The sequence below is a fragment of the Vicugna pacos genome, chromosome 8, assembly GCF_048564905.1.
Source record: "Vicugna pacos chromosome 8, VicPac4, whole genome shotgun sequence".
NCBI classification, from domain to species: Eukaryota; Metazoa; Chordata; class Mammalia; order Artiodactyla; family Camelidae; genus Vicugna; species Vicugna pacos.
This window is the reverse complement of record NC_132994.1, coordinates 30077489-30095024: the sequence shown is the minus strand read 5'-3', so window position 1 is coordinate 30095024 and position 17536 is coordinate 30077489. Positions and strand designations below refer to the sequence as shown.

At 34.8% G+C, this 17536-nt stretch overlaps 1 long non-coding RNA gene across 1 annotated transcript in view; it reads left to right on the top strand.

The window, feature by feature from the left end:
* The window catches only part of LOC140697677 (uncharacterized), a 201815-nt gene that overhangs the window by 150313 nt on the left and 33966 nt on the right, over positions 1–17536 (top strand). The gene's annotated exons all lie outside the window — the stretch shown is intronic.

The following is a 17536-nucleotide window of genomic DNA, read 5'->3' as shown; positions in this document are numbered from 1 at the left end:
GAGTTAGGGACATGTCACTTTAGCAAGAATGTACACTCTAGTAATAGTTACCAAAAAATTATGTAAAACACAAGGCAGAAAAAAAATTAAATAAAATGACAAATAGAACAAAGTATTATTTTAATAGATTCTACTTCTGTAAATTAAATTTTACTTTGAAAAGTTATGTGTCATAAAAAGGAGATACTTTGTTTTAAATATTTTTATTTTATTCAAACAAATTAAGAAAAGCATATTCTGCAAGTGCCCTGTATGTCCACAAATGATAGAACTAACATTAAATTTTGGCAGATTCAACATTTACCCTTATTTAGTTCACAATGAAGATAGCGGGTTGAAATCTATATATTAACATTTTATGTATTCCTCTTAAAGACCACTGCAGTGCTGGGGAGAGTTTTTGTTCCATATGTAGATAATTCACTTGGTTTTAAATATTGCTGAGATTGTAAAAACAAAATGTGGAAGAAAATGTTGGATCATGTAATTAACTATGTGTACAATTTCTAGCAAATTGAAGTTTAAAGTTTTATACTAGAATCATCATTCTTAAAATAGACATTTCTATATGAAAGTTTTCTGCTGTGTCTGTGAGTTCATGGAGATACTGGATGTAGGAAAAATGTATATATGACTTTTAAGATAAACAATGCAAAGCATCTACAATTGATTGGCTGGAGGGGGCCAGGCAGGATAAAACTCACTTCCTCTTCCATCTTTAAAAAAAAAGAAAAGTTAATTAAAATACAAGCTTGCACTTTGGTAAAAATCCAAACATGAGAACTTCTTATTTATATAGCTTTATAAGGTATGTCAGTATTCGTGAATTCTGGAATTTATCATATGATTCATTGCTTTCATTGCAGATGGTGGATTTTTGTTCTAGTATAGAAATAGATTATTCTTGTGGTTTTATGAATTATCCAATAGGCAACCTTATTTATTTACTTTTGTTTATTTTTCTGATTTCCTTGATTTTTGATTGGTGCTAATAGTCATTTTTTTTTTAAATTATCCATTTAGACTTTGAGATAATGAAAAAAATTTCCTTCACTTTCATTCTCCTTTCCACTGGCAACATGTGTTTAGTCTTCTGAAATCTAATCTTTCCTTCATCATTGTAAACTGCAGTAATTTTCCTCAAAGAAATTACGCTAAATTTAGATTTACCATAATCTGTCCTCTTCTTAATTTAGCAGATTTATCATTTATAAGCCATTTATTTAGCACTTAATTTGAATATATTTTATCTAATATTGTTGTTTAATTTTCATTTAAAAGTTGCATGTAGGCTTATGGCTCATTGCATAACCAGATAACAAGCAAGAACAATATTTCATGCTTTTCTGTATTATCTTTTGTTAACTTACTTTCTTTAGACACAATATGTATAGATTCTAAAGGTGAACTCACATGCCCTGCATGGGCCAGTTGCTTTGGATGAAACCAGCTTTGTCCACTCACCCATGGACCAAACATATACTACCATTTTCTTTTTGTGCCATTACGTAAGTGGGGTTGCGGTGTGTGATATATTTCTTTGACCGATTCATTTATCCTGGCAACAGTCCATATCCATCATTCACTGTGTTGTAGAGACCATGCCTTTGGTAAAATGCCCTATGCTTTTTTCAGGCACAGTTCAACTGTAACTTCCATAAGGGTAATTTTTTCCCAGTTTTTTTCCTTGTTCTTCTGTTTTAGTTCTTTTACTTAAAACGTTTCTGTAGTCTTAGACGAATCTGCAATTTTTTAATTTGTAGAAAAGCATAATTTTAACTATAATTAATTATATTTTATAACTATTCCACATCATTTAGGTGTGAATATTTTGCTCTTTCATAGACTGGTTGTAACCTGCTCTGTAGTTTACCCAAATTTATGTTTACTCAAAGTGTGTGCATTTTTCTTTAGCGTTGCAATCACTTTTACAGTATTTTATTCTACGCTAGTCATCACATAAATATTTACAACTGGCATTTAAAAAACGTTTTCTTTTAGTTTAAGATATGTAAAATGAAAAGGCAAAACTCTAGAGATGACTAAAAGACCAGTGGTTGCCAGGGGCGGCGGGTGGGGTAGGGATGAATAGGCAAAGCGCAGGGAATTTTTAGGGCAGTGAAAAATACTCTATTTGATATTATAATGGTGGATCTATGTCATTATACATTTGTCCAAAACCATTAGAATGTACAACACCAAGAGTGAACCCTTAGGTAAACCGTGGACTTTGGGTGATTATGTATATGTCAGTGTAGGTTCATCTTTGGTAACAAATGCACCATTTTCACGAGTAATGCTGATAATAGGGGAGACTTTGCACGTATTGGGGTAGAGGGTATGTGGGAAGTCTCTGTTTTTTCCTCTAGATTTTGTTGTGAACCTTAAACTGCTCTAAAAATTATAAAAATTTTAAAATATTTGTAAAATATAAAATAAATCATATGAACTGTGCCTCTCAGAAAAATGATATTTTAAGAGCACATTTATAATTCTTATTCTTAAATGCATTTGGAAATGAACAAATGAAAATGGAATAATTTTTAAACCTATTTTTATTAAATCTATATGCCACAGATTTATTTCAAAGCCTTGAGCCAAAAAGAATACAAATTATTCCCAAATTAAAGAAAGACAAAGAAAATACATGTATCATTACCCTCCGAGCAGCAGTGTGGTGAAAAATAATTCTAAAAATGGAACCCACAACACACACACACACACACACACACGGCACCTCAACACTGAGTGGCAAAAACTGGCTGTAAGGGGAAAGCTGGAGCCTAGTTCTTTGGAGCTTCTTTTCCCAACAGGGATAATTAGCACTCTGTGACCTCATGATGGGGTTAGACCAGCATCTAAGCAGAGTCTTATGAGTAAAAATCAAGTAATATGAGAGTATGGCCCCAAATCTGGTGTTAGTTAGCCCCTCATCACAAGAACACTAGCAAGATACGCAATTTTGCCCAAGGACTATTTCCAGTCACCTCAGTTAACTGGTAATAATTCAGAGCCAGCATTCATTGACCCAGCAGGGCTTGGTTTATGCACAGGATAGAGATGCCATCACCTTCTCACTTCCGCTTCCTCACTTCCAACTCCATCCCTGGTGTTTCTTCTTTCGGTTTCTATGTCCATCCGTTCTTGGTCACAGGATGCCCAGTCTTCATTTTCTATTAATGTTAATTTCAATTTGATACACTGTTACCATTTTTAGGGCAATCCAGAGACTTAATTTTTCAGAAGATGGAGAATCAAGCCAATTAAAGAAATTCTCCTGAGGTACTTGGTAAAACTTTTATCTTGCAGCACATTCTTAGGCCTCTCTTTATAACTGCTCTGTCTCATGTTCTGTACTAGTCAGTCCTTCCAATTCCTTGCAAAATTCCTACTTTGTGTGGAATTGTTAGGCTTTCTTGTGCTCCCCTATGTCCTTATACAGATAGAAAAATATTATTTATTCATTTTATAATATGTGCTTTTAATAGGAGAAATATATAACCTGAAAATAAAAGCATACCTATATTTATATTTATTTATAAATATACACATATATAATTGTATTTTGAAATACAAATTATGCTCAAATAAAAAATATAAATATGAACAAACTACTTTTTGAAGGGATTTAGACATTTTATTTCCATTTATTCTTTCTTATTTATAACATCTTTATGGTCTTAATCTTTAAAGTATGGCCTTATTATAAGAAAGACCACCAACATTAAATAATACAGAATTTAAAATGAAAGTTGTCACTACTGTTCTTTCCCAAGAGAAAAGTCACTCAGGTAGCTAACAAGTGTGCTCCCCAGAAAGTAACTGTTTGCCCCTCTCTCTCTCCCTCTCTCACCCTCTTTCCCTCTCAAACTCCACCAGCTAGCCAGTTTTCTGCTTAGGATCTAAACATCTAATATTTACAGACATGATATTATGTTATATCTTTGAGTATAAGCTTACAGTGAAGTCTACAGTAATATATACAGTAATCAAATTTGGATATACTACAGTTGGCAGTTAGCTTCCATCTTCTACCTGGCTTTAGTTCTCAGCTGGAGAAAAGCTAGTATTTTCATCTTTTGGAGATGGACACAGAAATAGGAAGTAACTCAGACTTGGAAGGCAGGGAGGCAAATAATGAGTAGTTGATTTCCCAGTATTCTTGTGGTCCAGTATTCCTGTATTAAGCCAATAAAACTTGCTATAAGCAGAAAGAGAGTTCTCAGTTAGCCACAAAGCCATTTGGTATTTGGTCTGGAGAGGACAACTACCTGTACGAGCTGCTACCAGAGGACTTGGTCATGCGGTAGGACTCTAAACTCTTGTGGAGGTGTAAGGTAGGCTCTTCCTGGTCATTTCACTAACTTGAAATAATGTGACTCAGTGTTTTGTATGCTTAAATGTTATGGATTCTATTTACTGTATCAGGGCAGGGCCTTACCTTATTATATGCCATGTTTATGTCAATAATAGAGCTCTAATCCATTATTTTAACATATCCTTTTGATTCAGTAAACATTTGTTGATTTGGGGTGGCAAATATATTGATAAACACAAATATTTGGTAATTGTGTGTGTGTGTGTGTGTGTGTGTGTTATTCTTCTCTATCTTTGGCACCCAATTTACGAGAGCTCATACAAAAATGAAGATTTCCATCTTTCTTTTGGCTTTGGGTGAGTGTAAAAAATAAAAATAATCATCATTTTTCCCACTCTAGTATTTCCTAAATCAATATGCCTCCTATAGGTGTGTTCATTTAATGCATGGTTTCTTTATTTTTTCTGTCTTTCAAAAGAATTTAATCAAATAACTACTACTTCCTAAAATCGCTGACTTCTTAGAATTAAGGAAATAGGTATCACTTCTTGAAGCTCTGGTGTAAGTGCATATAAAATCTAGCACATTTTGTCAGATAGATCTTTAATCACATTTTCAATTTCTCTTACAGATAACAGTCTATTAAAATTTTTCCTTTCTGCTTGGGTTACATTTGCTCATTTTTATGTTCTTAGATATTGATACATTTTGTCAAATATTTTAAAGTTTATGGGTATAATTTGTCTACAATAATATTTTTAAAAATTCTCTTTATCTGCCTCAAATTTTTCTGTATCTTTACTGGTTTTTCATTTGATTTTTAGAAGTTTCTTCATCTTATTAATCTTTTTAAAAAGCCAAAGTAGTAGTTCTCCAAGATAAATTGTTTTAATTAAATCTATACCTGAATGCATACATGCATAGCCAATTCAAGGATAATTTGACTAAGCATAATTTCTATGTTTAAAATGATCTTCCTTCAGAATGCTTAGAAATAGTCCATGATTCTCTAATATGTAATACTGAGAATTCTGTTGGTAGTCTGACTCTTTGCTTTATAAGACTCCCTTTTTTTTCTCTTTGGAAGCTTGTAAAGTCTTCATTCTTCAGTTTAGAAGTTTTACCAGTACATATCTAATTTTGTTTTTTCTTTTAGTATCCTTGTCTGACAATTAGTGGGTCCTTCTGATCTAAAATTTAAAACTCTGAACAATACATATGGCACATTGGTTATTAGGATCATGGTTTCTCTGAGCTTGGAGTTTCTTCCAAAACAACTCTGTTGACAATACCTGTCTATCCAATTATCTTACAATTCCCTCCTTCCCACAGATGTAGGCATTTCTAAGCGCTGTGTAATTTTTCCTTCACTCAGAAATTGTCAAAATTGGTACAACCATTGTTGAAAACAGCATGGAAGTTCCCCCAAAAAAATTAAAAAATAGGATAATCATATGATCCAGAAATCTCACTTTTAGGTATATATCCAAAGGAAATTCAGTATCTTTAAAAAAAAAATCTGCACTCCCATGTTCATTGCCACATTATTCACAGTAGCCAAGATATGGAAACAATGTAAGTGTCCATCGGTGAATGAATGGGTAAAGAAAACGTGGTGTGTATATACACAGTGGAATATCATTCAGCCTTGAGAAAATCCTGTCATTTGTGACAACATGGATAAACCTGTTGTGCTAGGTGAAATAAACCAGACACAGAAAGACAAATACTACATGTTTCACTTATATGTGGAATTTAAAACAGTCAAACTCATAGAAACAGAGTAGAATGGTGGTTGCCAGACCTAGAGGTGGAATAATTGGACAGATGGTCAAAGGATACAAAGTTTCAGTTATGCATGATGAATAATTTCTGATGATCTAATGTACCACATGGTGACCATAGTTAATAATGTTGTGTTGTGTACTTGAAATTTGCTGAAAGACTAGATCTTAAGTGTTTTTTCACGACACACAAAAAAAGTGGTCACTGTGTGTAGTGATGGGTATGTTAATTAGCTTGACTATGATAATCACTTCACAACGTATATGTATGTCAAAACATCAACACTGTGCACCTTAAATATATAAAATTTTATTTGTAAATTATACCTCAATAAATCTGGAAAAAAAAACCCCAACATTTTCTAGAAAGTGTGTAGGTCTCAGCCCAAAAGGAACTTAAAGTGTAAAATGGTACATCAGCAAATGTAGAAAGAGGTGTTACCAGGTGAACCATCAGTAGATTGTTTTCCCAATTCCTATGTGCATCCTTCGTTGAATTTATTGTACTTGCCTTCCCACTAGGCTAAGACAGTGACTTTCCTAAGAGAAGTTGTAAAGATGGAACTATAAAGCAAAAATGTCCAATTTTAAAATATACCATGAAGAATTTTCCAAGTTGAAGATAGGAGTTTTAGGAAGATTTCTGAGTCCACATAATTTCTCAGACTAGATTTAGAGCTTCCCAACAGGAGGCAGAAAACATAGATATGGGAAGAAATAAAAGTTAGGCTGGTAGGACTCCCTGAAGAGCCTTATTTCCTAAATTGCTAAAATTCCTAAATGGCCTTTCTGCTTCTTGACTAATCCCATCACTCATATTGCTGTATGGGAGCTTTTTCTTGAAAGCGCACACGCAAGCACACACACACACACATACACCCACATGCAATCTTTAGAGTGCCTGTTTATTTAATTTTTATGACATTTTCCAAAAACTATTAGAATTAAGATTCTACTTCTTAGACTGAAAGTCTTTGCTTTTGCCATTTACTGTTTATCTTTGATTTTTCAACTATTTCCTTTAATAACTTGAGCTTTCGTGCTGCTCATCTCCTCTTCGTGCTATTTCCTCTGTCCAGAAGGTGCTTTCCTACTTCCTTCATCCTCATTGCCTCATCATCATTTACTCTCTTCTTTTTAAAAAAATTATTGAATTGTAGTCAGTTTATAATGTTGTGTTAATCTCTGGTGTACAGCATAGTGATTCAGTTTTACGTATGTATATATATATATGCCTTTTCTTATCTTTTTCATTATAGATTATTACAAGGTTTCGAGGCATCATTTACTCTTAACGGTTTTGCTCAGGCATTAGCTTCATAGAGAAATGTTCCTGATTTCCTTCTACCTCATTGTTTACCAGTTGAGCTCTGTACATGCTCCACTGCATCCTAGCACCTGCCACTAAGTACTTACTGTGTTAATGTTATAAACAGTTTAATTGTGTCTATCTTCTACTAATCTGAATCCACAAACAATATTACTCATATTCACTTCAAAAGAAGTGTTTAGTAGGTAAGCATTTATTGAAAGAATAAATGATTTATTTCCTTTCTGGATTTTTAAACTTTGGACATATTTGATATTTGTTACCACTGAGAAGGTATAGAATCTTGACCTCTCGAGGAATCATAGTTATTGGTGAAATTCCTTCTATGTGATCAGAAATCTGCCTCAGTGACTAGAAATAAGTATCAATATTGTAAAAATGATTATAATTTATGAAAAAATTTGATGTAGTGTCATCCCTAGAAAGGGAAGTTCACTGTTACCTAGACAGCAGCCTTGTCAACTTTTTGTGCTTATAAGTAAAGAAATTGTCTAAAGATGACTTTTTTAAGGACTCAGGCCTAAGGTTGAAATTGGGGAAGAAAAAACTGTTTTTTTCTTGTCCTCCTTTCTGTCATCTCAGGAAGGATACCTAAGTACCTTGCCAACATCCGTTAGATACTTGACCTTTTTTCTCTGCAAGTTCCTCTGAACACACAGAAATAGAAATCACAGTAGCAGAAAAAGTAACCCATTTTTATAATCATCTATTTGACATCACTTTATTCCCATGTTCATTTTGTTCTGAAGACTTCTTCTTGCCCAGCTGCCTCCTTACCCTAGTCTGGCTCCTGCCTCCGTGGATCAGTTAGATTGAGGGGTGATTAGACTGCGTTGTTATATCTCTACAGTGTTGGTTTTGTCCTCTGTAGCCAGCAAATACAAAATATCTGAATACAACCCTTTTCTAAAGAGCAGTTCTGTACTGACTCGAAGATCATGAATGATTCTGTTATTCGGCCTCTGTTGGTGCCCAAAGCCTTCCCCACCCACGCAGGGTACTTGTTTGATTTTATAACAACTTTAAGGGTGAATGGCGTGAAGTGGAAAGCAAGCACATGGTTTGCACAGGTGTGCTTGTCTTTCAGCTCAGAGCTTTTTATTGGGACTATTTGATAGCCAGGTTAATAGGCTTAAAATCAAACAATCAAATAAGAGGATTTTCTAGAAGGGTACTCAGTTAACAAAGAACGTGAAAATACAAGGAGCTTAAGTACAGACGGAAGACATGAAATCGTCTAGATGTAAGGATAAGTCTAAAGTAACCCTTATTTTTCCTACTCCCTCTCATTTCCTATCCTGTTCTTTCTGTCCTCCTTCTGTTTTAGTAGCCTAGACAGTCTTTCTTGAAAGAATAATGTTTACCAGTGTCCCTCGAACTTCAAATGGTTCACTAAATAGATCAGCCTGAAACATTCCTTTGTAAGAATTATACTGAAATGCTCAAACTGCAAATATTTACCTGAATATAAATTCTAGGAATTCTGGTATCAACATTAAGAAAGCTCTCTTCTGACCCCAGTTTTTTCTTTGGACATTATCTTTGCATAAAGACAATGAAGCTGTGTACTTAATTAGATCTAGATCTCTAGATGGTGACAGTACTGCAACTTCTTCATCTATTTTTGTTGTTGTTAAATGGCATGAAATATTTCCAGAAATCAGAGCAAGACCATGACAGTTCCAGCTGTAGTTATCTTTAAATTATACTGATTTTTTTTATTCTTAGCCTCTTGAAATGATACTTATGTGTCAAGACCCAACTCAGATGTCACTATTTGTGAAAATGTATATTGCTTTCCTAGGCAGAGTTGACCAATTCCCTCTGTATTTCCAAAACACTTGTATGGTAAACACCCTCTAGCAATAACTGTTATTTATTTGTGTCTATCACACATCAGAAATCTCCTTGAAAGTAGAGACTGGTTTATAGTTCTTCATTTCCCCAATGTCTAGTTCAATGTGTGACACATAGTGAATATTTTTTAAATAAATATAGAATGAAGGGATAAATGAATTAATTATAACAAAATTTGGTGTTACGTTAAATGCATTTTAAAAATGAAACCCATTTATCTATTGAACAAATATTTATCCAGATTCTACTGAGAACCAGGCCTTATTTTTAGCCCCAGAGGATATAGCAGAGAACAAAATAGACTAAAAGCCCCGCCCTAATGGAATTTATAAAGTTGAACAATATGAAACTATAGAAATTGGACTACTTTTATCTACAAAAATGGCAATTGTATATCATTCAAATGAATATATTTTAGTGAGGAAACAAATAAGCTGGATTCAAAATTTCTTGAAGTAGTAACGGTGCTTCCTTTACTTGTTAAATTCCCTGTAGTGGTTAACATCAGGATGCTGTCAGCATTCATGACACCAACCTAATCTGAGCCCCCGTCTTCTCTGAACTGGATCACAGAAATAGCCTCCTAAGTGGTCTCCCTGATGCCGTCTTCTTACTGTCTGTTCTTATCACAGCAGCCCAAGTGACTCTTAAAATGTGTAGCAATCACATCATGACACACCTCTGCACAAAACCCTACATTGGCTCTGCTTTCCACTAAGAGAAAACACTAACTCATGCAATGACCTCCAAAGACCTTGTATGTTCCAGTATCCCATTTCTCTTTCTCTTTGGCATCCCTGTTTCCTGTTGCACACACACTTGCCCCAGCTGTTTCAGCCACACTGGCTTCTTGAATATTCCAGTTATGTTTCTGCCTTAGGGCCTTTGCACTACCTCTTTCTTCAACCTGGAAAGCTCTTCCCTCAGATACCTACATGGCCAATTCCTGACATTTTTCAGATTCTAGCTCTAATGTCACTTTCTCAGTGGGTCTATCCTAATGACATCTGCAAATATCTTACCTATCATTTTGTATCATTATCTTTTCCTATTTTTCCATTTCCCATAGCCCGGGGGATGTTCCATCCTACCACACAAGTAACTTATTTACAATGGCTGTTATTGACTGATGGCTGTTGTCCCTCTGCCCAACTAGGTGGTAAGCACTGTGACAGCACTGACTGTTTTTTTTAATATTGTTCATCAGTACCTCAAGACCCTAGAACAGAGCTGGGCTATTACAGTAGGAACTCAAAAAATATACATATATGTATTTTTTTAATAACAGGATAAATCTGAGTCATTCTGAATTATACTAGATTGTCCCATATCATTTGAAAAATAGAATATGCTAATATCGCTCATACCTTAATATTCTGACTTATAGTCCATTTATAAAAAATAATTGTTATATTTTCCAAAATGAGTGCCAGTAAGTTATGTAAATCCTCTGAAAATCAGAAAGGACAACTTCCATCACTAGTGTATATTGGCTTGCAAGGTGGGGGAGTGAGGGTTGGGGAGAGGAAACCCATTTGCCTATTGATTAGAAAGTCACTGCTGATGTTTCTGACTGTTACGTTAGTGCTAATATATTTTCACTAGAGAGAAAAAATATTCTAAAGTTTCTATTAAAAAATCCTGCTGTGTCCATTTGCTTAAATAAGAAATACATGTTTCTTGTAAAAGATTTAAACAATTTTAATTTGGTTTAGTTCACCAGTACTCCTGGAAGAGGAGGTAGGGTCAGCCTAACTTAAGCCAAATGATTCTCAAATTTTGTTCCACTCTGAATTTATTCACTTACCAAACAGTAACCCTGGTACATGCATGCGCACGTTAACACAGCCATTTATTCATTTACATCTTGACTCAGAGTTCCTAAAGATGCAGTAATCAAGGAGGAGAAAACTTACAGGTGGAAGAAATTCACGTATGTTCCCTTTCCTAATGATTTTAAAGATGAAGTCAGTTAACACAGCTAGCGATTTTAACCAAGTTCCGAGAGGACTACTTTTAACGTATAGGGGTGTATGTTAGTGTGCTTGTGTGTGTGTGTGTGTGTGTGTGTGCATGTGTGTGCATGTGTGTATGTACCTATACAACTATTAAGTGGTGGGACCAGAATATGAACCTGAGACTGATGAGAGCCTGTACTAGAGCTATTGCACAATACTTTCTATACAGACTCATTGGAAGTTGTTTGGAAGTTGTTCAAAAAATACTGAGTTACTTCACTGAAAAATCAAGGCTCAGTGGCATGTAAGAGCTAGTGCATCAGCTTCACATATCTGATCAATGGAAGTAAGTGAAGCTTTCTTTCCAAGTTTGAATCCCAGGGCTAAAGCAGCTCTTGTTGGGTAGCAGGTCATGCAGCACTATACAGATCTCAGCAGTGGTGGGCTCACCATTTCCAGAGAGGGCTGTGAAGAAGTGGAAACAGAGCCGAGCAGGTGCTCTGCCTGATGTCTACCACAGCATAGTGTCGCAGGATCCGTCCTCTTACGCTCCCCAGTGAGGACCAAAACTATGCAGGAAACCAGAACTACAGATAGTCATGCCTGAAGCTTCACTTCTGTGCCCCTTTCCCATGTTTAGTGTGGCAGTTACAAAACAAGCTCTCCTCAGGTGGCCCTTGTGGAGAATAAAACATTTGAAATTATTCTAACATGATTTATTATATGGCTCTAATATGATGAGCTCATGCTTAAGAACTATTTGAACTGCCACGAATCTGTGTTGCTGAGCCAACCTCTCTGATGACTGCTGTGTTTTTATCAATTTCTCTTTTCATTTCTAATGGATTTTGCTTTATACATTTTTCATGAAATGTAATATGTCAGCTAAAGATTCATGATTGTTGCAGGCTTTTGTGGATTTGTATCTTTTCATCAATATAAAATGACTTTTTTTTTAATCCCAGTGCCTTCTCTTTGCTCTTTCCTCTGTTCTGTCTGGTGCTAATTTTTACCACATCAGTTTTCTTTTTAATGTTGGCTTGATAAATCTTTGCTTGTCATCTAACTTTTAGTCTTTCTTTGAAATTTTGTTTTTATTCAGATTCTTTTCAATAGAGTATACCTGGGAGTTATTGTACACTATGTGGTAAACTTGCCTTTAAAAGGAAGATTTTTCTTTTACATTTTGACATATATTTTATGTTGTTTATTGTTTCTATAATCTTCTATTGTGTTTTGTAGGCAAACTAGCAATTTATTGCTACTTCTCCATTTTATTGTAAATGCATGTTTTTGTTTTCAGTTACTTTCTGCCATGATTAGACTTTAGAGGTACTGCTGTTAACTATTTTCATTTTTACCTTAAGGTTTTAAAAATGTGATCTTAAAATTATATTTAATAACTATGACAATGACAGGAAGTTATTTATTAGAATGTTGTTTTTGTAAATGTATGTTTAGGCATTCTTCTACTCTTTAAATAACTTCACTAATTCTTGTAAATCTGGACTGAGTTTGCAAATATAGTACTTTATTCATCCATTCTTTTCTTTTTATTTTCTCTCAGCCCTCTTCTCTCCTCCCTTCTCTCACTCTTCAGACTTCTTCCATAAAGGTAAAAATCTATAAAGTTGAAAATAGTTTCCTTGGTGAACCATTTTGAATAATACTTAAACAGATGCTAAGATCATTCATAAGATAATTAATTTTGAAAGTTCATCCCCAGTTATTTGTGGTTTCAATTATTTGATGCATATTGGATTTTTCTTTTATTGTTTTGGCAAAGGTCTTCAAGTAATTTACCTAAAAATGATACTTGTGTCTTTAGTCCATGCTGATTCTTTTTTATATTTTCACGCCCTAGCATTAAATTCCTGTGTATATAACTTCAGAATGTGTGTGTATATACTTCAGAGATACTCAAATTCTGTATAATAGTATATAATTCCAAATCCTAACATTTTCTTAAACCTGTTCAACTATATACTGTGCTTATAAATATTTGAGATCTTAGAGAAGCCTGAGATGAATTAGATTTTGGCTTTATTGTTAATATTCTAATTTTTTTCTTGGATGGCTGTATTTTTAACATTTGAAAATCTCTTCAAGTTTTTCATAGTTATGATTTGATTTTCAATTATTTTTCATAAATTTAACATATAATTTCAGTGTTAAGGCCAATACTTTCCATATATCAGGATTTTTAAAAATATTTGCTTTAGACAATTTGCTTCAGCTACATTGACATGCCCTCTTTTAGAAATTTCTTTTTATTCATAGGCTCATCAGTTGAATATTTCCTGTCTTTAAACTATTTTTTTTTCATTCTTATATCATCTGCATATGGTTTTCAGCTGAGAACGCTTGTCCCTGCAGATGTCTTCTCTCAAGTGTCTTCAGTAGTTCTTCAGATATGGAAGTTGGGTTTTCTTTCTTCCTGTGGTCTGTCCACATTTTAAACAGCTGCTTCTTCCTGATTGAGGCTATACTTTAAATTTTAACAGGAATGTGGGTTACTATTTTCTAACATTTTATCTTTTTATTATTGTTCATTGGTCTCAGGAGGAAGCAGCTCACAAGATTACTCAGGGTTGGAACTTTAATTATTTTCCTATATGTTCTGTTAGACTTTCTGAATCTATCTAGGGAATGAGGAAGGACTTTCACTTATGATACTGGATTAGATTTAGCCTACTGGACTAACCCTTCTCACACTCAAAACTAGGTATTTTTAAATATTCTAAAAGGCTCTGAAATACAAGCTGGTAACCTACCATCAGGCAAAAATGTCAGTGAAGGGAAGGAACGATGGGAAAATCAGAGCTGAAGTAGCTTTTACTCCAAACATATTTGCAGAATCTGTGAAAACTAGAGGATATTTTCACATGGTCTTAAGGGATGTGGTGGAAAGAGTATAAAGCAGATGCAATTTGGGATGTAAGATAATCCAGAAATAAATATGACTTTTCCTAGACACATGCAGGATTATACAAAGAAAAGTGCCTTGGTGCTGAGTTATGCAGGAGGTAAAAAAGAAAAAAGTCCCTGAAGAGTTGTACCTCTGGGACGGCCCTCCTACTAATTTGTGCACGTAATTTACATCAGCTGTTGATCAGTAAAACCACATGCCTTGAAGTTAATTTAGAGTGGTCCTGGGCCAATGGTTTCCTTACAGCCATACTGGTGACAAACAGAAATCCTGTCTGGAGAATTGCACCTACATCCTAGGCCACAAAAATTCGTGGAAATTATGCTGCACGTGAAATAAGCAGGACATAGTCAGAAATCACTAATTCTGCAAGGATATAAAGCACCATAAACAAGAAGAAAGTGTACTCTATCATTTCATAATTGGCAATTCACAAAAAAGACTTACATAGATAGTATCACAAATTATAAACTAACATGGATCAATATATTTGAAAATATGAAACTTTGAAAATCTCTATGGAGAAAAACAAAAAATACAATTGACTTTACAAAGTTGAATTTTTTAGGAATATAAACAAATATAAGAATTAAAAATTCAATGGAGAAACTTCTGCTTCCTATGATAGTTGGTACTTGACATGACTTTTGAAAATTAATAACTAGAAAAATGAGCAAAATTATTTTCAGATATCAAACTTTAAACAGCACAAGACTGAGTTTTCAAAGAGAAAGGAATTAAGTGACACTTTCCAGCCTGGGGGTCAGGGAAGGTATCACAAGCAGAAAAACACCGCTGTATCACTAATAAAAGGAGACTGAAATCGGAGGTATGAGTGGCAGAGGCTCCCGAAATTCGTGGGAAAGAGTATCAGAGAGGACGGAGTTACACAAAGAGCTCTGTAAATCTACAAAATGATTAAATTGAATGTTTGCGTAAACAATCATCTGAAAATATATACGGTGAGATTGCACAAAGTCAGGCAAAAAACATATATTATGGAAAAACAGCTACTGGGGAGCTGTCAGCTGAAAAGTTCCAGGGCTCACTCAGGGCCAAGAGATCTGTCAGTTTTACCTTTGCAGATTGGAGAGACCTTGTTGATCACGTGATTAATTCAGGAACAACCTCAGAAGTGCTATCTTGAATTCATAGCCCTAGAGTAAAGTCTAAGCATGCTCTAACAAAGCTTAAAAATAAGCCTCTACTGGATCAAATTTATCTTTTCAAGGCACTTGAATACCTGACAAAACATACTCTTCAATCTTTAAATGAAGACAACAAAATCCAGGCAATCAGTAATATAATATACTCAATGTTCAGTATCAAATAAAAAGTGGTAGGCATGCAAAGAAGCAGGGAATGTGACTCACAGACAAGAGAAACATCAAGTCATAGAGAAAAAAAGAGGTAATGAAATTAGGATGAAATAATTTAAAACAACTGTTGAAAGTGTGCTCAGTGATTAAAGGATAATGGAAAAATGGTGAGAAAGGAAATGGAAAATATAAAGATAATTACATGGGAATGATAGAGGTAAAAAATAACCTGAAATGAAGAACTCATTGTAGACACTTAGCAGAAGGTAAAAGGTAGTATTTTAACAAACAATGAAGACATTGGGATATAAATTATCCTAACTAAAACATGGAGAGAAAAAACCACCGAAGAAAGAAGTAGAGACTTGGCAGCTTGCTGGAATATATCAAGCAATATAGCATAGACTTCATTGAATTTCAAGAATGGAGGAGGTACAGGAAAAAAATTTGAAAATACAACAGTTGAAATATTTCTGAATTTGAAGAAAAGTCTGTCATTGATCCAGGAAACTCAGTGAGACCCCAAAACTGTGAATGTAATGAAATCTGCACTAACATAGATCATACACCTATTATAATTATATTGCTAAAAACCAATCATAAAGAGAAACCCTGAGAGCTATCAGAGAGAAGAAAAGACACTTTTTCTTCCCCTGAAAGCTGGACTTGCTTAAGACAGCAGAGACTGAGATAAATGATACTTATGTTTGCTCATGAGCACACCTTTCCTTTCTAGGCTTTTATTGTAGGGGTTTGGGTTGAGCTAATTGAGTTGAGTTGGGTTTGAAGTTGTTGTGACTGTGATCGCCCTCAGAGTGCCAGAGGTTTCAGATTCTTCTAGCGATGCCTTGTGTTGATTGTGAGGGCAAAATCTCCAGAGGTTTTGTTTAATGCCTGCTCCCTGCTTGGCTGTGCGCTTTTCACTTGTGCTCTTCCCAGATAGCAGCTCTCCATTTGTAGCCCACTGTTAATTTGTACTCGATGCTTATTTGCTTGGTGTTGGTGGTGACTGGACTGGGGGCATTCTTTGACGTTCTGTTTAAGTCCCATTTTTAAGTAGGTACTGTGAACCTGGGTGGGATTGTGACCCTTACAAGTCTTTCTCTTTTCCATCCACACGTAATACTGGACTTGGCATTTTTCCTGCCTCAGCCCTCAGGGTTGATGATTTTTGCTGTGTTCCTTCCCCAACTCCAGTGGATTCTCGTTCCTTTAGGTGAATAGGTTTTCCTGCCTCCATCCCTCTATATTAATCAGACCTTTTGCCTAAGAGGATATGGGGAAGGTGAGTCTTGGTAGAGTTTCAGTGCCTGTGGAATACCGCCTCCCCATACTCAGTGGGGTTCCACCAGTATTCCCACCTACAGTTTGTGTTGCACAGAACAAGGCTATTGGAGACAGGGGAGAGGGTTCTAAGTGGAGTTTCAGCAGTACCGTCTGTTCTTTTTCTACAGCCAGCACCACCAGGAAGCTTTCTTGGTGCTCACATACCTACCCTGTGAGAGCCCGGTGGCATTTCTATAGCAAAAAATGGAAAATGTGGGGCATTAATTTTCAAAATATGTTTTCTGTTTAACCTCTTTGTATCCCTGTCCCCAAATTTTAATTACATATGTATTAGACCAATTTAGTTATGTCTCACAAGTCACCAATGTTCTGTTTATTTTTTTCAGTCTATTTAAAAAAAATTACTCGTGTATTTTTTAGCTCTAGATGTTCTATTTTGTCCATTTTTTCATATCTTCCATTTGTGTGATCTTCAAATGATTTTCTTTAAAACAAGTTTCCTTTAATACATAAGCAGCCCTTATCTGCTAAGTCCATAATTTCTTTCATCTCATGGTCTTCTTCTCTTTACTGATATTCCTTCTAATTATTGATCATATGTACCTTGCTTCTTTGTATGTCTAGCAATTTGACATGTGGACATTATGAGTTTTACATTATTCAGTGCTGGATTTTGTTTTCCTTCTTCAAAGAATGTTTCCCTTTTTTTCTTTCAGGCTGTTGTTGTCAATTAGCCTGATCGTTTTCTTTTGTT